Source organism: Lolium perenne, chromosome 6 (assembly GCF_019359855.2).
Source record: "Lolium perenne isolate Kyuss_39 chromosome 6, Kyuss_2.0, whole genome shotgun sequence".
NCBI classification, from domain to species: Eukaryota; Viridiplantae; Streptophyta; class Magnoliopsida; order Poales; family Poaceae; genus Lolium; species Lolium perenne.
In genome coordinates this window covers 803,648-830,504 of record NC_067249.2, presented here as the reverse complement: position 1 = coordinate 830,504, position 26,857 = coordinate 803,648, and the positions used below count along the sequence as shown (strand labels likewise).

Genomic DNA, 26,857 nt, shown 5'->3' with positions numbered 1-26,857 from the left:
CCATGTATCCAGCTTCCGGTGTTTTGGGAATAATGTTTCCTCTTGTGTCTATCGACATAAAAGACATGTCGAGGTTTTGGACCAGGTGCACCCTCTCGCCCTCTGGTATATGCTGCAGCCGAGATCTTCCTCTATTACGAGCTTCCCTGTGATTGTCTCCCGATATTCCTGATTGTCGACTCAGCTCAGCTCTTCGCCTACTCGACGCAGAAGTTGCCGCTTTTCTCTTCTCAAGTATCACCCTTTGCTTCTCCAGCTCTCGACTAGCACGCGCGAGCCTATATTGGTACGCTTGCAACTCCTCCACCGTAGCGGCAGTGGTCAAGGGATTTGTACCGTTCAAGGCTGTTGTCGCTCTGTCCCAAGCTGCTTGCGGTAGTTGCAACTTCTGGCGTGGTGTAGTCCCGACATATTTGGTGCCTAAATCTCGCGTAAGATCAGCGGGATCGACGTATGGATTTCCCAAATCATCGAAAGCCTCTGATGTTTCATTCTTCGGATGACTGGACTCGCCAATCACGTATACTTGATGATATGTTGACCTTGAGTAGTCATCTTCTGGGTCGGTGACACCGTCATAACGATCGGCGAAGACCTCCCGAATAAGGGTAGATTTGTCGATGAAGCTGAAGCTGTCGATGCTTTCCATATCGCTGTCCAGATCGGAGTCCGTGAACGACCTGAAAGACATCCCGCCGAACAGATTGGCGAGATCTTTGCCGACGGCGGGCGTGACGCTGCTTGTCGACGAGGTGTTTCCGCTTGATTTTGTTGTTGATGATGATCCCGAGAAATCAAAACCAACCGCTAGCGGTCCCGAACGGATCGGTGCCGCTAAACGATGTGATCCTTCTCTCCCGACGCAAAAGTAGAAGCTCCTGAACTTCATCTCCATTGGTTCTTCCAGATTGGCATATGCATCCAAACGGGCGGGAGGGTGAGGAACAAAATCAATGAGAACAGTTTCGATCTGTTTACCTCCATCCATCGCATTGCTTGCCACCGAAGATGTCGACGATGTTGAACGTGCCATCGAGATCAGCTCCTTGTCGCCTCTAATTCCCACAGACGGCGCCAATTGACAAGGTATTAACTTGTCAATGCCTACAAGTTGTAGACTAGGGTTTTCGTAGAAGTAGTGGGCAAGTAGATCTCAAGGGTTTCAGCCGGAAAAGTACTCGACTGCTAGAAAACTAGGGTTATGTTGACAATGGAATCGATCCTCTCTTTGTCCCTCGACTCCCCCTTATAAAGGAGGCAGAGCCGAGGGTTTCATATTACACAAGGTTACAGATTCCGGGGAACTTTCTGAGTTCGACCCGTAAAGTTACAAATCTCTTTATTCCTAATACAACTCTATCTCTTCAAACTATCTCTTAGCTGGGCTCCCGAGCTTCACAAACTTCGGGTCGTGGGCCTTTAGTAAATCCCGGGTACCATATTCGGCAGGCCCATTGGGGATGCCTATGTCACATGTAACAATATATTAATCAAGGTAAAGATGCAACATAACATGGGCGATGTGTCCTAATGTGCACCGTAATGCAGCAGGCTGCGGTCTTTACAGATCAATTATCCACCCCGAGTTCCAACGCAGCACGTGGAGTCGTGGTATTAAGATAAATCAGATAATAGCCTTAAGTTTCATGACGTCACCGTTACTCCCTAGATGATAACCACACTATCGACACATGAATGATGTCACTTGAGCATGGCGTCGAATCATGTAACTAACTTTACTCAAACCTTAATACCTTTACCGGTCTCTCTGGTTCGGGTACCTATCAAACCTTCAAGATCGAGATAAAAAGATCTAAGACTAGAAATGGATCTCTACTCTCATATTGTCGTGGTATCGTCACGGCATATGCCATAGGGTTCCTAGTATGTTCTACGGCAGTATCCGGATGCGGGTATGGGCACGAGCGACACGGCGACGTACCCAGGTTCGAGGCCCTCCTGTGGAGGTAACACCTCTACTCCTGCTATGAGTGTATAAGTAGTATCACAGTACAATGGTGCTCCTTGAGCTGTATCCGGCTGGCCCTGGGAGGCTAAGGTAGACGAAGGTCTCTCTCACAGGGCAGCTCTAAGACTAGAATGAATGAAAGGATCGATCGTCCCCCTGCACGAGAGGGGTAGCACAGCTTATATAGGGGCTGGCAATATACAAAGAAGTCCCTATGACCTAGTGACCGGCTGGCCGGCTCCGGCTTCCCGCTCCTTCCCGAGGCGCTGATGTCAGGAGCCATTGAGGTGTTGAGGCCCTGTCTTGTATCCTGCCGAAGTCAGCGGTATGGAGAGGAAGCGTCCCCGTCGCCATCGATGGCATGTAGCCGTACGGCGCGGCGTGAGCCATGATGGCGTGTCCGGCGGAGGCACTGTTGCTCTACAGTGCCCCGCACTTTACGGAGATGAGATCATTGTGGACTTTCCAAGCCGGATCACCTTTCCAGTTCCTTCTCCTGCAAGGCTCACCAGCTTGAAGTCGGTCAGGGGAGAGACAAACGAAGCCGGATATGACAAGTTGAAGCCGGCCCAGCCATAGCGCAGACGGCTATGGCCAGACCAGCGTGGACTTTGAACCAGCCGGCTCCCAAGGCAGCCGGCCACGGCTCCAGCCGGTTGCTCCTTAGCCGGCCTTTGCCGCGGGCCAGCCGGTCTTGAGCCAGCTATTCTTAGTCTTTTTCCCTACCCGGGTCTTCCCCCCGACATTAGCCCCTGAAGCTGGCAAGACCCTGCACAAAGAAGGACATGGGCAGGTTTTCCTGACCATTAGTCTTTGATCCCATAGATTGTATTTGAAAAGCACTCGAGGGGCCGGCTGAGAATTTCCATTCAGCCAGCTGCGCCCCCATTCGGCCTATTTCATCCGGCTGCTCTCGAGCCGGACGCTGCTTTGTTATGCAGGTTTTTATATTTCTCAAGTGTTGGAGGCTTCTCCGCCTTGCTCGGAGAGTTTGAGCCGAATTGGGGAGGGACGTCCAGCTGCGGCTTGGGCGCGCCGGAGTCTCCGCCGCCTCGGGCCCTGCGCCTGACTTGATGGCTCTGACGGTAACTGCTGTTGCCGCTTCGTCTGGTCACATCGCTGTTTCGTCCGGATTTTATGCGGTTGTGGGCGACGTGGTGTGGCCGTTTCTGGTAACCGTAGCGGTCGTGGGGGGAGTTATGGCGCAGTGAATCCCGTGTCGTGGGCCACGCCCCCCCCCCCACTTGGCCGCGTCCCACGCGCGGCAGGCGCCTATAAATGCCAGTGGGGCGGTACCGAGGCGCTTCACCGCACTTCTTCTTCCTCGCGCCCACGCTCTGCTTCTCTCCTCTGCCCGAGCGATCTTCCTCGCACCCAGGCGATCTCACCGGCGGCCCCCTGGCGGACTCCGGCGACCAACTGCGGCCAAGCTCCTCCGTCGGCCCGCAGCTTTCTCCTTCTCGACCCGGCACCACGGGTCCCCGCGTGTCCACGGTACGCCTTCTTCCGCCTTGCTCGCCGCCATCGGGTGGCTCTTCGTCGCCCTTCACGCTTTCTTGGTCCTCTTCATCTTCCTCCTCTATGACCATGGCTCTCCCGGCTGGTTCATGGGAGGGCTCGTACATGAGGGAGGATGACATTGCTCGCCTCGTGCACCTGCGCCGGATCCCGCCGGAGGTGATCACGCGAGCTCCGGGGGCCGAGGTGGCACCGGATCCGTAGCCCGGCGAGCGCGTCGTCTTCGGGGCGCACTTCGACCGGGGGCTGGGCCTGCCGGCTTCGCCCTTCCTCCGCCAATTTCTCGACTTCTTCGGCCTGCAGTCGTACCACCTGCCGGCCAATGCCTTCATCACGCTGAGGTGCTACGTGGCCGTCATGGAGGGCTACGCCGGCTTGTGGCCTGACATGGAATTCTGGAGCTGGCTCTTCTACTTGAAGATGCAGACCACCGATGGCCAGATGCGAGCCTGCGGCGCCGCCTCGATCTACTCTCGTACATCCACGCCCTTCCCGAAGATCCCGACTGTGGACTCGGTGAAGAAGTGGCAAATGTCGTTCTTCTACGTGAAGAGTGACAACCCAGCGTTCGACCGGATCAACCTGCCGGAGTACAACCCGGACCCGCAGGCTGCCCGGCTCAACTGGGGCGCCAACCACAAGTCGGTGGACCCGGATGCGGAGGTGAACATGCTCTGGGACTTCCGCCAGGAGTGTGTCAACGAAGGCGGGCTGTGCGCAGCCGACCTCCTCTGCTACTATGCCTCCCGCCGGGTGCTGCCTCTGCAGACACGCATCCACAAGATCTGCCACATGTCCGGCCGGTTCGATCCGACCCGGATATCCAAACTGGAGCTTACCCACGCTCGAGTCGCCAAGCGGGTGAACTTTGTCTCCCAGGCGAAGTTGCCCGACAACTGGGACTGGGGGATGGAGCCCTATAGCCGGAAGGAGCTGCCGCCCGTGGTAAGTCTTTCTTTTTCTGGCCGGATACCGGCTTGCGGCTGCGTGGCCGGCTTTTGTCTTAATGTTTTCCTCTATGTTTGCAGCTTTTCGCCCGTCAGGCGGTTGAGGACGGCGACCTGGAGCACAAGCAGTGGACGCCGGATCACGTTGATCCGGCTGACCAAGCCGGCGACGACGAGAGCCCAGAGGTGGCTGAGCAAGCCGCCCAGGGGCAACACGATCCGCCGCCGTCTCCGCAACAGCAGTGGGAGCAGGAGCAGGCGCCGTCCACCTCAGTGCCGATCCGCGCAGTGCCTTTGTCGATGAGGCCGCCTGCGACTTCGGCGACTTCCTCGTCTGCGCCCAAGGGGCGGAAGCGAGCCAGCGATCGGACCACCGCCCAGCTGGAGGCGAAGCTCAAGAAGCAGCACCGGGCGGGGCCCAAGAGGGTTCCGGAGGTGGCCGGGTGAGTTTTTTGCCTTCACCGTTTGATTCCTTTTTCTTTTCCTCTTTTGCTTATCTTTTTCTTGTTCGACCCTCTAGGGCCGCCATCAAGTTTTCCAAGGGTGGCGGCTCTCGCCCGACTCCCAGCGTTGTGTCGCCGCTCCAACGGCAGAGGAGGGAGCCAACTCCGCAGCCTGCGCCGCGTTCACGCACGCCACCCATCATCGTGCCGCCTGTCGTCACGCCGCCTGCTGCGGGGGCGGGTTCTTCGGCGGATGCGCTCGACTCCAGCTCCCGGAGCGAGCCGGCTCGCCGTGCGGGCCAACCTTCAATCGACGACCTATTCCCGTGCCGCGCCCCGCCTATAGGACCTGCGGCCGGAGCCAGCAGGGGCGCGCCCGGCGCGACCGGAGCCGGCGGGGCAGCGCCCACCGCGACCGGAGCCGGCGGGCCCGCGCCCGACATCGTCGTCTTGGACGCGAGTTCAGATGAGGCGCCGCCTGCGCCGGGGTCTGCTAACCCCGCCGGGCCAATGGCTTCGACCACGCCGCCTTCATCTTCGGAGCCGGCGAGGGAGGAGCCGGCGGGGCAGGAGCCGGCGCGTTCGGCTGACGCGGATGCCAGGGCGCTGGTGACGGCGAAGGGCCCAGCGCAGGCGCCCCAAGGTCTTCATATCTCGCCGGCCGCCTCGTTGCTGAACGTGGTGTCCGCCTCCGATTCCAGTTTCGGCTCAGCCGGAACCATGGAGGAGAATTGGCGCCAGGCGGACATCTGCGAGGTGACCAGCCGAGAGGGGCGCAAAGGCGCGGCGCCCAAGGAGATGTTCTTCTCCGGCTTGCGTGCCAGTGTCAAGGCCCAAGCCGCCGAGGTCGAGGCCCGGGTGGCGCGGCTGGAGACGGCTGACAAGGTTAGTTTATGTGTGCTATTTTCTGCAATTTTGGTATTGTCCTGGTAGCCCTCCGAGGCATGGGCCGGCTGCTTGAAGCCGGTCCGGGCTTCATCCAAACGCTCATTTTTGTCTTCTTTTTTAGGCGGTTACGGACAGGCGAACTGCTTTGCACAACCGGCTCGTGGCCAGCTATCACAAGGCCAAGAAGGAGCGGGCCGACTTCGCCCGCGCGCTGGAGGTTGCCAAGGGTAAGGCCTTTTTTCTTTTTGACTTTCTTTTTCTTTGGTTTTATCCGGCTGACGGCTTCTTTTGCTGGCTTGCAGCTGTTGCCGCCCGGGTTCCGCAGCTGGAGGCGGACCTTCGAGCCGCCCGTGCCCAATGCGCCGAGAGTGAGAAGGCGGTCCAGGTAGCAGCCATCAAGGCGCGGGAGACTGAGGGGGAGCTGGCGCAGCTGCGCCGACTCGAGTCCAACCACCTTGTCGAGCTTGAGGCTGCCAAGCGGGTTGGGCGAGAGGAGGTGGAGGACCTCAAGAAGCGGCTGGAGGAGGTGGACCAGCAGCGCCTGAAGCTTCGGGACGAGGTGACCTCCAAGTCCAATGAGTTGTCAGCCACCGCCAAGCAGTGGGTGTCAGAGATTAGCGCGCTTGACCGCGGCTTGGCGGGTGAGTCCTTGCATCTTTCTCTCCCTTCCCTCTTGCCAGCTTTCGGCTGTCGGCTGCTGGCTTAGGTTGGCAGCCGGCAGCTGGAACCATTTCAGCGATATCTCCTTCAGGCTGGGGGCAGGCGGCATCTCTCACCGGCTGCCGCCAGTCTACTTTTATACTTCAAAATTTTATAATTTTCTGTCCTTTCCCCAGCTTGCGGCTGATTGCAGTCGGCAAGGATCTTCAGGTTATTTGACGTTTTATCTTTGCAGCGGCTTTCCCCGAGGCGTAGGAGGCGGCGTTAGCAGCAGCCGGCAAGGCGCGGGAGGCCCGCCGGCTAGCCACCGGTGAGGAGAGTTCTGAGCACTTCTCCATGGATGACCACCTGGCATCCATGGCCGCCCGCGTCGAGCCGATAACCATGCTGGGCTATGAGCTCAGGAAGGCGGCGGAGGAGTTGTACCGGCTGCTCTGGCCGACGGAGACGCTGCCTGGCGAGCTGTCCAAGCTTATCAAGTGGCTCGAGACCGCGCCCGATCACTCCCTCGACTGGAAGGACTCCGCTGCGCGTGCTTGGGCCGACATGGCGCTGTCCTTCGTGCTCTCCTGGTACGACGAGGTGGACCTCAACCAGCTGGAGACTCGGCGGGCCGGCGTGGAGGATGGGCTCAGCCCGGAGACCAAGACCGCCCGGCTCGCCCGGGCCTGCGCCATCGCCGACTTCGTCAACAAGGGCATCTTCATCGAGGACCCGAATCCGCCTGCGGAGGATGAGGAGTCTGAAGGCGAAGACATGGAGGACGCGCTGGGTGCGCCCGAAGCGGACCCGGCGGCTGGCTCGGCAGATGCTCCCCCGGCTGGTCCTCCGCCAGCCGGCGCTTAGATTTACCTGTTTTTGTTTTTGCTTTTGCCAAGACAATTTGTTAAATCCCCGGAATGCCGGGTGCATATGTAAGACAATATCATTATCCTTTTTATGAAGTCACGCTTTAGTGCGTTTGTTAATCATTTATGCGCCGGCTGCTTTCCCTTAGTTCGTTCGCTTTTTCCCATCCGCCCCACTCTTTGGCTTTGCTCTTGTCGGTCATACGTCCGGCTTGCGATCCGTCGCCGGATCAAGAGCGTGCCGCTGGGTGAGGCCGATAGTATTTCAGCCGAACGAGCCGAGTTCGGCAATCCGGCACTTTTATGAAAAGTTGTACAAGGGTCAATTCGCCTTCACTCTTTCCCTTAGTCGTCTTTCCCGTGCCGGTTCCTTAAGCATCTGCCCCCGCCAGCCGGACAGCCGAGTTGCGGTCTGTAGCTGGGTCGGGAGCCGGCTGTCGGGAAACCGGATCACGGTACTAAGCCGGCCGCGTGAGAGGGTGCAAGCCAATCGGCGAAAGCAATAGAGTACGCGAAAAACTTGTTGAAATCGACACCCTTGGTGCTTGCTTTTTCATTAGTATAGATTACAAAAGGAGTACAAGGGATACATACGTTCCTTCTCTCAAGTGTAAAATGGGCGGAGCAGGCTGACATTCCAGGGACGTTTAGTCTCCTCGTCAGCCCTATCCGGCTTGTTTTTTCTGGCCTCTTGGGCATCTATGAGATAGTAGGAATCGTTTCCTACCGCCTTGCTCACGATGAAGGAACCTTCCCATGGGGATGAAAGTTTATGTTGTCCGGCTGTCCGTTGGATCAGCCGGAGCACTAGGTCTCCTTCTCGGAATGCTAAGGGCTTGACCTTCCGGCTGTTATAGCGTTGGAGGCTTTGCTGATATATGGTAGATCTGGACACGGCCAGCAGCCGGGCCTCTTCGACCAAGTCGACTCCGTCTTCGCGAGCTTCTTTGGCTTCGGCTTCAGTGCACAGCTTGATCCTTGGCGCGTCGTGCTCGATATCAGTCGGCAGGACGGCTTCAGCCCCGTATACGAGGAAGAATGGCGTGAAGCCGACAGAGCGGTTTGGCGTGTTGCGCAGGCTCCAGAGCACATTGGGCAGCTCTTCAATCCATCAGCCGGCTGCTCGCTCGAGCGGCTCCACCAGTCGGGGCCGGATGCTGGCTAGGATCAAGCCGTTGGCTTTCTCCACTTGTCCGTTGGACTCTGGATGTGCCACGGATGCTAGGTCCATTCGGATCCCCATTTCCTCGCAATAGCGAGAGAAGATGCCCTGGGCGAAGTTGCTGCCGTTGTCGGTGATGATGCTATGGGGGTAGCCATACCTCACAATGATTTCTTTGAGGAATGTGACGGCTGTGGAGCCGTCCAGCTTCTTGATTGGCTTGGCCTCAATCCACTTGGTGAATTTGTCAATCATTACCAAAAGGTGCGTCATGCCGCCTCAGGCGGTTCTGAACGGGCCCACCATATCCAAGCCCCATACGGTGAATGGCCAAGTGATGGGGATGGTTTTCAAGGCGGAAGCCGGCGAATGCCTTTTCTTGGCGAAGCGCTGACAGCCGTTGCATTTCTTCACCAGCTCTTCTGCGTCTTTGAGCGCAGTCGGCCAGTAAAAACCGTGCCGGAAGGCTTTGCCTACTATGGCTCTGGAGGAGGCGTGGTGGCCGCACTCTCCCTGATGGATTTCCCGTAGGAGTTCAATCCCTTCAGCCGGCTCGACACACCACTGGAACACCCCACTTACGCTGTGTTTGTACAGCTGGTGGTTGATGATTGTATAGGCCTTTGCCCTTCTCTCAATCTGCCTGGCTTGGACCCTATCATTGGGCAGCACACCATCGGTGAGGTAGGAGAGGAATTCTTGTGCCCATGATGGTACGCATCTTATCTCGAATACGCTAACCAACAGGGTCTCCTGCGTGGGAGCTTTCGGATTCGACTGCATGGTCGCCGGGTTCGGCTGTGGAGCCGGCTGGTTCGGCTAAATGTGGTGGTATCGTCACGGCATATGCCATAGGGTGGCTAATGAGAGTGGTTCCTAGTATGTTCTACGGCGGTATCCGGATGCGGGTATGGGCACGATCGACACGGCGACGTACCCAGGTTCGAGGCCCTCCTGTGGAGGTAACACCTCTACTCCTGCTATGAGTGTATAAGTAGTATCACAGTACAATGGTGATCCTTGAGCTGTATCCGGCTAGCCCTGGGAGGCTAAGGTAGACGAAGGTCTCTCTCACAGGGCAGCTCTAAGACTAGAATGAATGAAAGGATCGATCGTCCCCCTGCACGAGAGGGGTAGCACAGCTTATATAGGCGCTGGCAATATACAAAGAAGTCCCTATGACCTAGTGGCCGGCTGGCCGGCTCCGGCTTCCGGCTCCTTCCCGAGGCGCTGATGTCAGGAGCCGTTGAGGCGTTGAGGCCCTGTCTTGTCTCCTGCCGAAGTCAGCGGTATGGAGAGGAAGCGTCCCCGTCGCCATCGATGGTCTGTAGCCGTACGGCGCGGCGTGAGCCATGATGGCGTGTCCGGTGGAGGCACTGTTGCTCTACAGTGCCCCGCACTTTACGGAGATGAGATCATCGTGGACTTTCCAAGCCAGATCACCTTTCCAGTTCCTTCTCCTGCAAGGCTCACCAGCTTGAAGCCGGTCAGGGGAGAGACAAACGAAGCCGGATATGACAAGTTGAATCCGGCCCAGCCATAGCGCAGACGGCTATGGCCAGACCAGCGTGGACTTTGAACCAGCCGGCTCCCAAGGCAGTCGGCCATGGCTCCAGCCGGCTGCTCCTCAGCCGGCCTTTGCCGCGGGCCAGCCGGCCTTGAGCCAGCTGTTCTCACTCTTTTGCCCTACCCAGGGTCTTCCCCCCGACACATATTGCATAATATCCCATAAGTAATTAGATGCACATAATGCTGCGAGGCTAGGCCTCAACCCATATCCCAAGTGGACTACTCACAAATAATTGGATCAACAATAGTAAACATTGTATAATAAATCTCAAAGAGATGGATGATGATTAGTCTTACAATGCCGCCAATCGTGGATCAAATCTAGATTACAAGTAGATGGGGAGAGGACGAAGATGATGATGATGATGATGATGATGATGATGAGGTGATGAAGTCGATGGCGGTGGACTCGAGGCTTCGGTGGAGATGGGATCTGACTATGGTGGCGCAATGAGGTTTTTCTCTACGTGTGTCTCTCAAATGCCTTAGGTGCCTTCACAATTTATATTGGTTTGACGAGGTGGAGCCTCCAACACCTGGTATGGTCAGGCCGTACGGGCGGGAATGATCGCACCAGGGGTCATTAAAGCTTCCGCGAATCAGCTCTTGCGGCTGGTTGACTAGGTGATACTTCCAGCCCACGATTCTTCATTAAATGCCCCCAATTTCCTCCTATTTACTTCCATTTCTTAACAAAACAAATAATAAAGGAGATTTGCACATCTTGGCATTGATTAGCACTTATTAGTGGGTCTAGGAAGATATTTGCTGCATATTGTGGTCGTTTTCACGAGCCATCAGGCACCAGAGTGCCTCCAGTGTTCCTCTCATATTAGCGTTGGGGCCCACCAAAGAATGGATGGTGGTGGGGGACGACCGGCATGGGGGAGGCTCACTACGATGTCCGTGTGGTTTCGGGTCTTGGTCCTGACGCGGTGGAGGCCGACTCGACGATTCGACATCTATGATGGATGCGGCTCACTGAGCGAGCGTGTTGCTCATCATAGATTTGCTGGGCATACCAAGCACTGAGGGGTGCTTTTCCGCCTGGGAGATTGTTTCATCGATGAAGGTCGTAATGAGCTTCCAGGTGTCATAACCGGGCGCACCTGGCGGGGCCACCATGCTCACCATGGCACTGTGGGTGGCGACGAGGTTCTCACGTGGAGTGACATAGACACGTATGCCATCCCTTTGATGTGGAGTGGTGAGGATGGCTTCGTGAACTTGTCTCCTGCCGGGTCGCTATCCGTCAACCACGACTTGGCATGCATTGATGATGTCCCTCTTCTCCTACTTTTGTGCATCGCGGGCGGCCTGCACCATGCGGGGCTCCTTCTATGACAGATTTGGCATATCGTTGGAGCTCTTCCGTTGTCATCTAGTCGAGATCAACCTCGTCGACACGAGCCTCCACGTTTTGTCTTGCGTCGTCGATGGGGTCGCCATTGACGGGGGCGCCATTAACAGGGTCGCATTAGCAATGAAGATTTCACGGGATGGATGGTGGCTCCCAGTGCTCCCCTCATCATTCGAGTCATCCTTGAGGATGGAGTAGAGGTTGTCGATGAAGGCGACGAATTGATGCTCCCAATCATGCAGGGACACATCAGGGTTGATGTAGTGATATGGACCCCACACGGGCGTGTAGCCGAGTGCAGGAGCCGATGAAGGGATCTTCGCCGATCGGCACTCAGCCGAGTCATAGGGTCGCAGATTACCGATCGAGTCGGCGACAAAGTCCAGGGATCCAAAACGGAATCCCTGGCCAGGTGTAGTGGCAAAGATACCGCAGTTGATCTTGAGATTAGCCATCGAGGAACTTTGTAGATCTAAACACATCGGCCACACGGCGGGTGACAAGGTTCTAACTTGTCAATGCCTACAGATTGTAGACTAGGGTTTCACGGAAAGTAGAGGGCAAGTAGATCTCGAAGGTTTCAGCCGAAAAGGTGCTCGACTGCTAAAAACTAGGGTTTGTGTTGACAAAGATTTGATCCTTTCTTTCGCCCTCGGCTCCCCTTTATATAGGAGGTGGAGCTGAGGTTTTCGTATCATACAAGTTACAAAGTCCAGGAGACTTGTTCAAGTCCTTCCCGTATTGATACAAGTCTTTTATTCCTATTCTATCTCTATTTTCCATATCGATACTTATTGGGCTTCCAAGCTTCATAATCTTCGGGTCGTGGGCCTTCAATTATCCCCGGGTACCTTATCCGGCAGGCCCATCCGGGATGCCTATGTCAGTAGCCCCTGAGATTTTGCTTGAATCGTAGAATCGAGTAAAATCTCCATCATAGAATCAATCCATAAATTCTACGAATCCTTATAATATTTTGCTCGAGGTACTTATATCTTGTACAAGGATAATGGTAGATGGGGCTAGTTCATCTGACGGACCATGTACCAGTTAACTGCTCTTGTGGAAAACCCGCAAAAACCTACTTCAAGGTCAAGTCCCTGGACTCGACCTCGGAATACTGGCGTAATTCGACATGCGCTGCTTAAGGTCTTACCATATGCCGAATCCCAGCTAATTTTTATCGAGTACCTAACGCGTCCGCTAGGATTTTTCTTCGCGTCTGTTGACACAGATAAAGTAGTAGAGCGCATTCAGGTGCGATACCACGCCGCGCAGGACGGATCTCGGGGACTTACTTTTGTAAAGTATTACGGCATTCAGAGAATTTATCGCGGCAGATGAGCTCTGAGAATATATTGTCGAGTACCTTTTCCGGCTGCTGGAATGGCATATTTATTCGAGTCACATGATGACATAATATCTTGACCTCCCGATGGGAGTATATTTTCGGGTTATATAAAACTCGAGAATGTATTGATCTTATATTTCATCGGGTGCGCGACCAGCGCTCCCGATGGGAGTAGCCCCCGAGGCTACGGCCAAGTGCTTGTACTTGGTTGTAGGCTCAACTTGTATTGCCTTCTTGCTATTTTTACCTCCCTTTCATCTTCTTTCTTTCTCTCTTTTTTTTTGTTCAACTTGCTGCTCCTTCCCTTTTTTCAATTTCATCGGGTGCGCGACCAGCGCTCCCGATGGGAGTAGCCCCTGAGACTACAGCCAAGTGTTTGCACTTGGTTGTAGGCTCAACCTTTGTTATTTTTCACCAACCCTGTATTTTTTCCTTTTCGACTTGTCCTCTTATCAGAAGTATGAACAATACTTCTGATAAGAGTAGCCCCCGAGCCTTTGAACAAATGCTTGTATTTGATCATAGGCTTCCCAAGTTTCCCTGTTGGAACACTCGAGATTTTCCACTCGAAGCACTCGAGTTTCCTGTTGCTATATTGGAGAGAAGTACTCGAAGTTTTCTTTTGGAATGACATCACTTCTGACGATAGCCACGATTGCCTCCTTGGGAAACCACGGCTCCTGTCATTTCACTGGAACGTGGGTCCAAAGTTCTGCACCATCGACACATTGCGCAGGTGGGGGACACACGTCCTCCATAATTTCCGGCACGCGCGCAGTAACTCCAACCAGTAACTTTGGGGTGAAAAGACCAATTTACCCCTAGGATACGTGTAGGGCTAAAAATGCTTCCCCCTTTTCATCCAATGGCGTGGCGGCTCAGCTCCTCGCTATAAATTCACCGCTTCTTCCTCATTCTTCCCCTTCGCAGTGCTGCACATCTATTCCCTTTCTCTCACTCCACCATTGCCAGCTTCGAGCTCTTCGCGCTCTTGCTCTCTTTCACACCGCTGCTCCACCAAAGTGCTCCCCCATGCCTCCGCGCACGAAGCTGATGAGGCACACGGCTCCAGGCACCAATGCCCCGATGGACAAAGCTAAGGTCTCTGGATGGGAATGATCCAAGATCTCCAACCAAGATCAGAGGATGCTCAAGAAGCTTGGCCTGCTGAAGAACTAGGATTCGGTGATCTTTCCTGGCGACGAAAGCTTCCCGCGTCCTCCTATCGGATATCGGGTAACATTCATTGACCATCTCATTCGCGGCCTCTGCACCCCTATCCATGAATTCCTTTGTGGTCTTCTCTTTATCTACGGGATCCAGCTACACCAGCTGACCCCAAACTCCATCCTCCACATCTCCATTTTTATTACTTTGTGTGAGTGTTTCCTCGGCACCCATCCTCATTGGGGCATGTGGAAACGCATTTTTTACCTCCGGCGCAACAACTCTCGAAACATCATCTACAATGTGGGCGGTGTTTGCATCTGCGTCTGACCCGATGTTGATTACTTCGACGTCAAATTCCCCGACTCCGTCAAAGGGTGGCACAAAAAATGGTTGTACATCCAGGACGAGTACGAGACCTCCCAGGAGTATGGCATCGCGCCATTTGAGGCTGCCGAAGAAATTCACAGGCGCCAATCCTGGGACACAGAGGCCACTACCGAAGAAAAAGCGGCCACTGAAGCCTTGATGAAGCGCATCCACCAGCTCCAGAACACCAACGGAGAGGAACTCTCGGGTGTTCAGATAACTGCCTACTTCCTTAGAATCCGGGTGCAGCCACTGCAGGCTCGCAAAAACCCTCTTTGGATGTACTCCGGAGCCAAAGATGTCGATCGCTTGTCCAAGGATCTCTCTGTGAAGGACTTGGAGAGGCTCATCCGACGTTTTACCTCCCTGAGCAAGAAGCATGAGGTTCCATCATCTTGCCGCGTGGAGCCATACAGTGCCTCCCACGCTCTTCCCCAAGTAAGTACTTTGTTTAGTGTAAACTATTCGTGTTTTTTGTCAGCTGCTCCTACTTTTCTCGAGTTCTTAGTTGCTTGTCTTCTCTTGCTTGACTTTATATTGTGCAGAACCACCAAATTCTCTTTTCTCTTCCCCCTCTACCTGAAGGTGGAGAAGTAGATGGGCGAGTCGTTATCACCGACGATTTGCCCGAATCTTTTCTTCCCGTGAGTGAAACTGTGGTATCTCAAAAATCCGCGGCTTCCTCCGAAAAAGACTCTGGGTCAGACCAACCATCTGAGTCGAGCCACTCCATCTCCCCTCCTCTTGCTACTTCTCCTGGTCACAAGAGGAAAAGGAACGAAGTCGAAGATTCCAGCGCCTCCAAGCCTACGGAGCCGGCTGCCGAAGAATCCTCTCCAGAAGAGGAGGGTGCCTTCGACCCCTTTGACAATGCTGGCTCTGTTAGCTCGTGAGTCCCTTTAATTCTATGTTTTTATCCAACTCTTTTTCCTTTGGAATGCTTATTGTCCTGTGTTTAGCAGCTCTGAAGAGGAAATGAGGAAGGAAGAACCCACGATTCATGGCACGGCTCCTACGAGCACGTCCAATACTATGGTTCTTTCCGAAGAACACCGCACTGCTGCAGAATCTTCGCCTCCCCCTCAACAGAACATGGAGACGTCGACTCCGTTAGCCAGCCCCCGAGCACCTGCTTCGAAGAAAGCAAAGACTGGGGCTAGCGACACTCTTGAGATTGTCGCGGGAAGTTTGTCGACTCCGTTGTTGGACGACGTAAGTCCCTTTTTCTTGGTTTGCTATTGTGTGCTACTTGTTTATTTTTCTCTTCCTGCCGATCTTTATTGACCTTAACCGAGTTTGTCCCCTTCTTGAATTGCTTTCCGATGCTGCTTTTCAACAGCCTCTGATGAAGCATCTCTTCAGCATTGGCTCCTAATTTATTGGGTTCCGTGATGAAGCCGACGCTTTAAAAGGTAACGCCACTTTGTTTTTGATGGCTCGCTTTTTCGCTGCACCTATTTTTGTCTTCAGATAATGAATATTCACCCTTGGCTATTTTGTCAGATGCGCTTCGCCGCGCCGAAGAACGCGCTGATGCTCTTGCAGTTAAGCTAGAGCTCAGCGAGAAGGCGCGCGAAAAAGCTGAAGCAGATGCCGCAGCTGTTGAGGATCTCCGCCAGCGACTCCAAAATGCTGAGAATGCTTTGAGCGACAAAGTTGCTCAACAGATCGAGCGTGAAAACGCCATAGCAGATCGGTTAGATACCCATAATCGGAGATTCGTTAGTAAGTTTTTTCTCCTTCACCTGTCACTGTGTTTATCTTGATTTGCTTCTCCGAATATTGATGGACTTCTATTTTTCTCCAGCAGGACGGATGGGTGAAGAATTTACACTGCATGAAGAGGTTGAGGATCGTCTTCTCGACACTCTTTCAATTCTTGAGTTGAATGGCGACTTGGCGCGCACCAATATCTCCCATGCTCGGACCGCGTTCAAGCGCATCTTTCCCCATTTCTTTCCCAAGCAGACGCGGCCGGAAATTTTTTCTGAGCTTGTCCAACGTTTCTTGGGTGAGGAAGATCCTGCCTTGGCCCATCGCCAGGATAGCCTGAAGATCGGAGTCGAGGGAACCATCGCCTTGGTTGCCGATAGCGGACAAGATGTCGACTGGGCTAAGGCCAGCAGCCCCAAGGGGTTGAACAAGGAGAAGTGGAAGGCTTTGGTGAAGGACGCCAAACCTCACTCGAAGAAGATCCTGGCCTTCCTAAACCCGAAGTCTGCTGCATCTACCAGCACTGCCAGGACGGAGGTCAAGTAGACCAACTTGTCCCTATGTTTCCCTTTCTTTTGTAATTGTCACCCTTTTTTATGAATTGCGACAATTCGTATCGACTCACTAGGAGTCGACTTTTGTAATGATCATGTAAATATCCTGATTATGAATGAAAAAGTGTCTGTTGCCGAATGATTGATGTCGATATTTCTCTTTTCCAGTTGGTTTATGATAATTATACTGGGGCTGCTGGGCCTTTCAATACTTCACTCGCCACATCTCGTTCCACAAGAGCTCCTGCCGGCGTTTTCGTAGATGATTCTTCGTGTGCTGACTCAATTCACCAAGAGTTAGCTGAACTTCGACAACAGCTCCAGGCGATGAAAAGACAGGTTGTGGCTGTTATGGACCAGTCTCGCAAATCATCGGATCGCGAGCAAGCTGCACTTCAACAGGCACAGGAAACTCTACGACTAAAGGAATCTGCTACTGCCGAAGCTTTGTGTGCTACCAAACGCGAAGAGTACATGCTTGACCTCCTAACTGATGCAAGTCAGGATATGGCGGGTATGCTACACTTGTTCTCCCTTCTTTCCTTTTACGTTCTTCATGGTTCTACTTCATATCTTGTTGGCTCCTTTACCATACATAGGTTCTTTTGTGGACGCTATTGCCGAAAACCAGCGTGTTGATGTACGAGCCAAAATTCTTCTTCGACTTGCTCAACAAAACAATATTGACTTCTGGGCTAAAGCAGACCACACTCGTTGAATTGTACGATTTCAAGACCGCGCAGCCCAGGTTCGAGATTATCTTGATTTCTGCACGAGAACATTGGCCATGGTATACAATGCTATGTTTCCTCGGAATCCTCAGCCCGAAAATCTTCCTGATCTGATGAAGAAATTCAAGAATGTTCATCAAATCCATGGGTTTGTGAAGGCTCAGCTGATCACCGGCGCCCGGTTTGCTTTGATCTCACTGAAAATTTGTTATCTGAAATTGGATCTGAGCAATGTTATCGATGTCTGCCACTCCAAGTTACAGAAGAGGAGAAAAAACATCGACAGGCTTAACGATGCAGTGACACCCATTGCCGAGAAAATGATTGAAGAACTTCTAAGGGTAGACGCCATTTTCTTCAAAGAATATCATTATGCTGATGCCCTGGATGCTCCTGCTGAGGGTGAAAGAGTGACCATAGATGACTTGATATAGATATTCATCTTCTTTTCCTTTCTATCATGCTTGATATAAGCCAGAGTGTAAAGTTTGTATGTGATACGTCTCCAACGTATCTATAATTTATGATGTTCCATGCTAGTTTTATGACAATACCTACATGTTTTGCTCACACTTTATAATGATTTTATGCATTTTCCGGGACTAACCTATTACCGAGATGCCGAAGCGCCAGTTCCTGTTTTCTGCTGTTTTTGGTTCCAGAAAAGCTACACAGGAAATATTCTCGGAATTGGACGAAACAAAAGCCAAACCTTCTATTTTACCGAGACGGACCCGGAACACCGAAGGAGAGACGAAGAGGAAGCCCAGGGCCTCCAGACCACAGGGCGGCGCGGCCTAGGAGGGGGGCGTGCCTAGGTGTGGTGTGGGCCCCCCAGGCACCCCCTTGCGCTGCCTCTTCGCCTATAAAATCCCTCGCGACGTAAAAACCCTACAACAATCGACGAAACTCCAGAAAGACTCCAGGGGCGCCGCCGCCATCGCGAAACTCCGTTTCGGGGGACAGAATCTCTGTTCCGGCACGCCGCCGGGACGGGGAAGTGCCCCCGGAAGCCATCTCCATCGACGCCACCGCCTCCATCATGCTCCGTGAGTAGTTCCCCCATGGACTACGGGTTCTAGCAGTAGCTAGTTGGTACTCTCTCTCCCATGTACTTCAATACAATGATCTCATGAGCTGCCTTACATGATTGAGATCCATCTGATGTAATCGGTGTTGTGTTTGTTGGGATCCGATGAATTGTTACATTATGATCAGTCTATCTATAAAGTTTGTGAAGTTATTGTTGCTGCAATCTTGTTGTGTTTAATGCTTGTCACTAGTGCACGAGTGGCATGATCTTAGATTTAAGCTCTATAATTATTGCTTAGATTGTATCTACAAGTTGTTTGCACATGTCTATGTCCGGAACCCGAGGCCCCAGAGTGACAAAGAATCGGGATAACTGGAGGGGATGGCTTAGATATGAGGATCACATGTTTTCACCAAGTGTTAATGCTTTGCTCCGGTGCTCTATTAAAAGGAATACCTTAATTACCAGTAGTTTCCCTAGAGGCCCGGCTGCCACCGGCTGGTAGGACAAAACATGTTATGCAAGTTTCTCATTGTGAGCACGTATGACTATATATGGAAAACATGCCTACATGATTAATAAATTGGATGTTCTATCTTAATGCTATAATAATTATGTCAATTGCCCAACTGTAATTTGTTCACCCAACACTTGTTATTGGAGAGTTACCACTAGTGTAGATAGCTGGGAACCCCGGTCCATCTTTCATCATCAAATACTCACTCGGTCCTATATGCCATTAGAAGTAGTATCAACTATTTTCTGGTGCCATTGCCTCTGTGTTACTGCTACTGCTGCTGTGTTACTGTTACTATTGCTCTCATATTACTGCTGCTTTCACATCACCCCTGTTACTAGTGCTTTTCCAGGTGCAGCTGAATTGACAACTCAGTTGTTAAGGCTTATAAGTATTCTTTGTCTCCCCTTGTGTCGAATCAATAAATTTGGGTTTTACTTCCCTCGAAGACTGTTGCGATCCCCTATACTTGTGGGTTATCAAGACTATTTTCTGGCGCCGTTGCCGGGGAGCATAGCTCTACTCATAAGTTCACCTAGGGAGTACACTCTACCTCTCTCTCTGTTTTTATTTTATTTTATTTTGCTTAGTTTACTTTTGTCTAGTTTGTTTGTGCTTAGTTTATTTCTGTCTAGTATTATTTTGCTTAGTTTACTTTTGTCTAGTTTGTTTTTGTCTTGTTTTATTTTTCTTATATACCCGAAAATCCATAAAAATTTGAAAAACCAAAAAATTAAAAACTGTTGTTATGGAAGAACCCACAACCTGTATGGAGCTTATAGAATTATATATGAATTATAGAGAATCAAGAAAGGTAAAGTCATAAGTGCCGTGTTAGAAAAATTGAATACAATTGCTAAAATCTTGCTTAAACGCCATGATATAAACTGTTGTTCTAAACAGGATACTAAACATCTTAAATTCCAATGTGGCTTTAGTGAAGAAGTTTTAATTGTGAACTATCATTGGAATAACTATATTCATCTTGGGTTCGAAGAAGTAGAACAATTTGTTTTATTTATGGGAGCCTCTGAGATAGAATCCTTCATGGCTAAAAATTATGAAACTTGTTTTGTTTGTAAGGACCTTAAAGATTATGTCTCTTCAATCCTTGATTATTGCATAGAACATTATAGCAATAATCCTTACATCATTGATTATAAAGAGAGACTCATTCATGCATAAGAATGCACTCACAATTTGCAGGAACCTGTGAAAGAAGAAATTGATGAACCTGAAAGCTCATTGGATGAAAAAGAGGAGGAGAGTGATGAACAAAAGGAGGAAGAATGGATTAGCTACCCATGCCAACCTTCTAATGAGAGTAACTCTTTATCTCTTACACTATTTGATTGTCCTCCATGCTTACCAAAGGAGGATGAATGTTATGTTCCTGTGGATTCTCTTGAAATATTCCCTATGAGTAAAACTTGTGAGAATAATTATGCTACTGTTATCTACGATAATCCATGCTATTTTGATAAATCTTATGATAATGCTTTGTTTGTGCCTGATATCGAAATGCATGGTACTAAAGAGTTTTGCTTAGCAAATGTTTATGATAAAGCTCTAGATGATGGTCCTATGTTACTTGATAATATTAATTGTACTACTAATGAAAATGGGATTGGAGAGATCTTGACTTTATCTAGGAGTCCCATATCTCTTGAGAATGATCAATCATCTTGTTATAGATTTTTTAAAAGTGGGTTTGAAAGTTTTGATCCCAATATTTTTGAGCTTGATAAAAATTATGTGTTTGTAGATCATGAAAAGCATGCTGTATGTGATAGTTATATTGTTGAGTTTGTTCATGATGCTATTGGAAATTATTATGAGAGAGGAAAATATGGTTGTAGAAATTTTCATGGTACTAAAACACCTCTCTACATGCTGAAAATTTTGAAGTTACTCGTGTTTTATCTTCCTATGCCTGTCACTTTGTTCTTCATGAATTTATTTGTGTACAAGATTCCTATGCATAGGAAGCGGGTTAGACTTAAATGTGTTTCGAATTTGCTTCTTGATGCTCCTTTTGCTTCATTTTCTATTTTCATGTGAGCATCATTAAAATCTTCTGCGCCTAGCTGAAAGGCGTTAAAGAAAAGCGCTTATGGGAGACAACCCATTATTTTATTTCTGCAATTTTTCTTTTATTTTTGAGTCAAGGTGCTGTTTACTTCTGTAGCAATGCCTTTGTATCTTTATTTTATCGCATTGTTGTGCCAAGTAAAGTCTCTAATAGAAAGTTGATACTAGATTTGGATTTCTGCGCAGAAATAGATTTTTAGCTTTCACGAATTTGAGTTTTTATCTCTGTAGAAGAATCGTAAAATCCTGAAAAAATTCATGCGTTATCCTCAGATATGTACGCAACTTTCATTAGTTTTGAGTTTTCTGATTTGAGCAACGGAAGTACCACGAAAAAATTCATGTTTACTAGCTGTTCTGTTTTGACAGATTCTGTCTCTGTTTTTTTGCATTGTCTCTTGTGGACTTTAAGTAAGGCTTTCTAGATGTGGAGAGCTGTAGCTAATGTTTTATTGAGTTCTTGCAATGTGTCACTATAGAACTAAAGTGGATTAAAGTTTTTTGAGTACTAATCCCTCGAATGAAGTTTATGAGAAGTTTGGTGTGGCAGAAGTTTTTAAGGGTCAAGAGAGAAGGGTGATATAATGTGATCAAGAAGAGTGAAGAGCCTAGGCTTGGGGATGCCCCGTGGGTCACCCAAGCATATTTCAAGAAGACTCAAGCGTCTAAGCTTGGGGATGCCCAAGGCATCCCCCTCTTCATCAACAACTTATCAGGTCATCTCTAGTGAAACTATATTTTAATTCTTCCACATCATGTGTGCTTTACTTGGACCGTCTGTGTGCTTTTATTTTCATTTTTTTATTTTTATTCTCTGATCATATCAATATTGGATCCTATCTATCTTGTTTGGGAGAGAGACACGCTCCGCTTTTTCATTTGAATACTCCTATTCTTCACTTATATTTGTTGAGTATTCAGTTTTCGCACTGTGTAGCTTCTAGCTCTTGGTTTTCATGTATCTCTTGTTCAGAGCTATTAGTTATTTTATAGAAAGTACTCTCTTACTTCACTTATATTTGTTTTGAGAGTTTATTGCTATTTGGTTGGAAACATAAAATGCTTCATGTGGTAATTGGTATGTTGTCTTGAATAATTTGATACTTGGCAATTGTTTTGAGCTCTCAAGTCGATCATGTTTAAGCTCTTGCATCATTTAGTTTAAACCTATTAGTGGAGAACTACTGTAGAGCTTGTTGAAATTTGGTTTGCATGATTGGTCTCTCTAAGGTCTAGATATTTTCTGGTAAAAGTGTTTGAGCAACAAGGAAGACAGTGTAGAGTCTTATAATGCTTGCAGTATGTTCTTATGTAAGTTTTGCTGTACCAGTTTATACTTGTGTTTGCTTCAAACAACCTTGCTAACCCAAGCCTTGTACTGAGAGGGAATGCTTCTCGTGCATCCAAAACCTTGAGCCAAAACCTATGCCATTTGTGTCCACCATAACTACCTACTATGTGGTATTTTTCTGCCATTCCAAGTAAATACTTCATGTGCTACCTTTAAACAATTCAAAAGTTATTATCTCTTATTTGTGTCAATGTTTTATAGCTCATGAGGAAGTATGTGGTGTTTTATCTTTCAATCTTGTTGGGCAGACTTTCACCAATGGACTAGTGGCACATCCGCTTATCCAATAATTTTGCAAAAAGAGCTGGCAACGGGGTTCCCAGCCCCAATTAATTAACTTTCATTAATAATTCTCTTCACATATTTTGCCCTGATTCATCAGTAAGCAACTTAATTTTGCAAATAGACACTCCTCCATGGTATGTGAAATGTTGGAAGGCACCCGAGGATTCGGTTAGCCATGGCTTGTGAAAGCAAAAGGTTGGGAGGAGTGTCATCTATAAATAAAACTAAAGTACATGTGTAAACAAAAGAGAAGAGGGATGAACTACCTTGCTGGTAGAGATAACGTCCTTCATGGGAGCCGCTCTTTGAAAGTCTGTTTGACAAGGGGGTTAGAGTGCCCACTACCATTCGTTGACAACAACAAACACCTCTCAAAACTTTATTTGTATGCTCTCTATATGATTGCAAAACATAAAAAGCTCTAGCACATGATTTAATCCCTGCTTCCCTCTGCGAAGGGCCTTTCTTTTACTTTATGTTGAGTCAGTTTACCTACTCCTTTCTATCTTAGAAGCAAACACTTGTGTCAACTGTGTGCATTGATTCTTACATGCTTGCTTATTGCACTTATTATATTACTTTGTGTTGACAATTATCCATGAGATATGCATGTTGAAAGTTGAAAGCAATTGCTGAAACTTAAATCTCCCTTTGTGTTGCTTCAAAACCTTCTATTAAGAATTTATTGCTTTATGAGTTAACTCTTATGCAAGACTTTTTGATGCTTGTCTTGAAAGTACTATTCATGAAAAGTTTTTGCTATATGTGTAGTCATTATCTATTTGTTAGCAAACTATAGATCATTGCCTTGAGTCACTTCGTTCATCTCATATGCTTTACAATAGTATGATCAAGATTATGTTAGTAGCATGTCACTTCAAAAATTATTGTTTTTATCGTTTACCTACTCGAGGGCGAGTAGGAACTAAGCTTGGGGATGCTTGATACGTCTCCAACGTATCTATAATTTCTGATGTTCCATGCTAGTTTTATGACAATACCTACATGTTTTGCTCACACTTTATAATGATTTTATGCATTTTCCGGGACTAACCTATTAACGAGATGCCGAAGCGCCAGTTCCTGTTTTCTGCTATTTTTGGTTCCAGAAAAGCTACATAGGAAATATTCTCGAAATTGGACGAAACAAAAGCCAAACCTTCTATTTTACCGAGACGGACCCGGAACACCGAAGGAGAGACGGAGAGGAAGCCCAGGGCCTCCAGACCACAGGGCGGCGCGGCCTAGGAGGGGGGCGCGCCCAGGTGTGGTGTGGGCCCCCCAGGCACCCCCTTGCGCCGCCTCTTCGCCTATAAAATCCCTCGCGACGTAAAAACCCTACAACAATCGACGAAACTCCAGAAAGACTCCAGGGGCGCCGCCGCCATTGCGAAACTCCGTTTCGGGGGACAGAATCTCTGTTCCGGCACGCCGCCGGGACGGGGAATTGCCCCCGGAAGCCATCTCCATCGACGCCACCGCCTCCATCATGCTCCGTGAGTAGTTCCCCCATGGACTACGGGTTCTAGCAGTAGCTAGTTGGTACTCTCTCTCCCATGTACTTCAATACAATGATCTCATGAGTTGCCTTACATGATTGAGATCCATCTGATGTAATCGGTGTTGTGTTTGTTGGGATCCGATGAATTGTTACATTATGATCAGTCTATCTATAATGTTTGTGAAGTTATTGTTGCTGCAATCTTGTTGTGTTTAATGCTTGTCACTAGTGCACGAGTGGCATGATCTTAGATTTAAGCTCTATAATTATTGCTTAGATTGTATCTACAAGTTGTTTGCACATGTCTATGCCCGGAACCCGAGGCCCCAGAGTGACAGCAACTGGGATAACTGGAGGGGATGGCTTAGATATGAGGATCACATGTTTTCACCAAGTGTTAATGCTTTGCTCCGGTGCTCTATTAAAAGGAGTACCTTAATTACCAGTAGTTTCCCTAGAGGCCCGGCTGCTGATGTCTACGTTCCCCCTCCTTTACTGTAGAGAGTGTTGGGCCTCCAAGAGCAGAGGTTTGTAGAACAGCAGCAAGTTTTCCCTTAAGTGGATCACCCAAGGTTTATCGAACTCAGGGAGGAAAAGGTCAAAGATATCCCTCTCATGCAACCCTGCAACCACAAAGCAAGAAGTCTCTTGTGTCCCCAACACACCTAATAGGTGCACTAGTTCGGCGAAGAGATAGTGAAATACAGGTGGTATGAATATATATGAGCAGTAGCAACGGTGCCAGAAAATAGCTTGCTGGCGTGTAGTTGATGGTGGTAGTATTGCAGCAGTAGTAACACAGTAAAACAGTAAACAAGCAGCGAATAGCAGTATTTAGGAACAAGGCCTAGGGATTACACTTTCACTAGTGGACACTCTCAACATTGATCACATAACAGAATAGATAAATGCATACTCTACACTTTCGTTGGATGATGAACACATTGCGTAGGATTACACGAACCCTCAATGCCGGAGTTAACAAGCTCCACAATAATGCTCATGTTTTAGTAACCTTATAGTGTAAGATAGATCAACAGACTAAACCAAGTACTAACATAGCATGCACACTGTCACCTTCATGCATATGTAGGAGGAATAGATCACATCAATATTATCATAGCAATAGTTAACTTCGCAATCTACAAGAGATCATGATCATAGCATAAACCAAGTACTAACACGGTGCACACACTGTCACCTTTACACACGTGCAGGAGGAATAAAACTACTTTAATAACATTGCTAGAGTAGCACATAGATAAATTGTGATACAAACTCATATGAATCTCAATCATGTAAAGCAGCTCATGAGATAATTGTATTGAGGTACATGGGAGAGATGAACCACATAGCTACCGGTACAGCCCCGAGCCTCGATGGAGAACTACTCCCTCCTCATGGGAGCAGCAGCGGTGATGAAGATGGCGGTGGAGATGGCAGCGGTGTCAATGGAGAAGCCTTCCGGGGGCACTTCCCCGCTCCGGCAGCGTGCCGGAACAGAGACTCCTGTCCCCCAGATCTTGGCGTCGCGATGGCGGCGGCTCTGGAAGGTTTCTGTGGTTTTCGCCAATCGTATCAGGGTTTTCGATCCAGGGGCTTTATATAGGCGAAGAGGCAGCGCAGGAGGGTCGAAGGGGCGACGACACCATAGGGCGGCGCGGCCAGGGCCTGGGCCGCGCCGGCCTATGGTCTGGGGGCCCAGTGCCCCCCCCTCTGGTCCTTCCCGGGTGTTCTGGATGCTTCCGGTGAAAATAGGAACTTGGGCGTTGATTTCGTCCGATTCCGAGAATATTTCTTTACTAGGATTTCTGAAACCACAAACAGCAGAAAACAGCAACTGGCACTTCGGCATCTTGTTAATAGGTTAGTTCCAGAAAATGCACGAATATGACATAAAGTGTGCATATAACATCTAGATATCATCAATAATGTGGCATGGAACATAAGAAATTATCGATACGTCGGAAACGTATCAGCTGCCACCGGCTAGTAGGACAAAAGATGTTATGCAAGTTTCTCATTGCGAGCACGTATGACTATATATGGAAAACATGCCTACATGATTAATAAATTGGATGTTCTGTCTTAATGCTATAATAATTATGTCAATTGCCCAACTGTAATTTGTTCACCCAACACTTGTTATTGGAGAGTTACCACTAGTGTAGATAGCGGGGAACCCCGGTCCATCTTTCATCATCAAATACTCACTCGGTCCTATATGCCATTAGAAGTAGTATCAACTATTTTCTGGTGCCATTGCCTCTGTGTTACTACTACTGCTGCTGTGTTACTGTTACTATTGCTCTCATATTACTGCTGCTTTCACATCACCCCTGTTACTAGTGCTTTTCCAGGTGCAGCAGAATTGACAACTCAGTTGTTAAGGCTTATAAGTATTCTTTGTCTCCCCTTGTGTCGAATTAATAAATTTGGGTTTTACTTCCCTCGAAGACTGTTGCGATCCCCTATACTTGTGGGTTATCAGTATGTTGCGAAACTCATGTAAAGGTAAAGTAGTATATAATTTTTAGCGAGTCCTCAAATGACCCTGGTTGACGTGACTATTTTTTGTTTGCGAGGTTTATTATGAAACCAAAGCTTTATATTTTGCATGTGTCGAATATATTGGAGATTTGTCGGGTGCGAGCCCCCGAGCCTTGGGAGATTATGAAACCAAAGATCATAAGCAATCACTATTTTTATTTCAATCATACTATATTGCAGCTTCGCAAGCCCACCTCATTAAAAACCTTTCAGTCCCATTCGGTGCCCTGAAAGGAAAAGAGTGCGTCTGAAAACTTGCGAGCTCTTCAGATACATTGTA

At 49.3% G+C, this 26,857-nt stretch overlaps 1 long non-coding RNA gene across 1 annotated transcript; it reads left to right on the top strand.

Annotated features, from left to right (window-relative positions):
• The first annotated feature begins 12,102 nt into the window (after positions 1-12,102).
• Positions 12,103-16,727, top strand: LOC127310918 (uncharacterized). The gene is made up of 3 exons (XR_007857427.2): positions 12,103-15,463; positions 15,591-15,663; positions 15,755-16,727. It is a non-coding gene; the product is annotated as an uncharacterized lncRNA (long non-coding RNA).
• Positions 16,728-26,857: the final 10,130 nt, after the last annotated feature.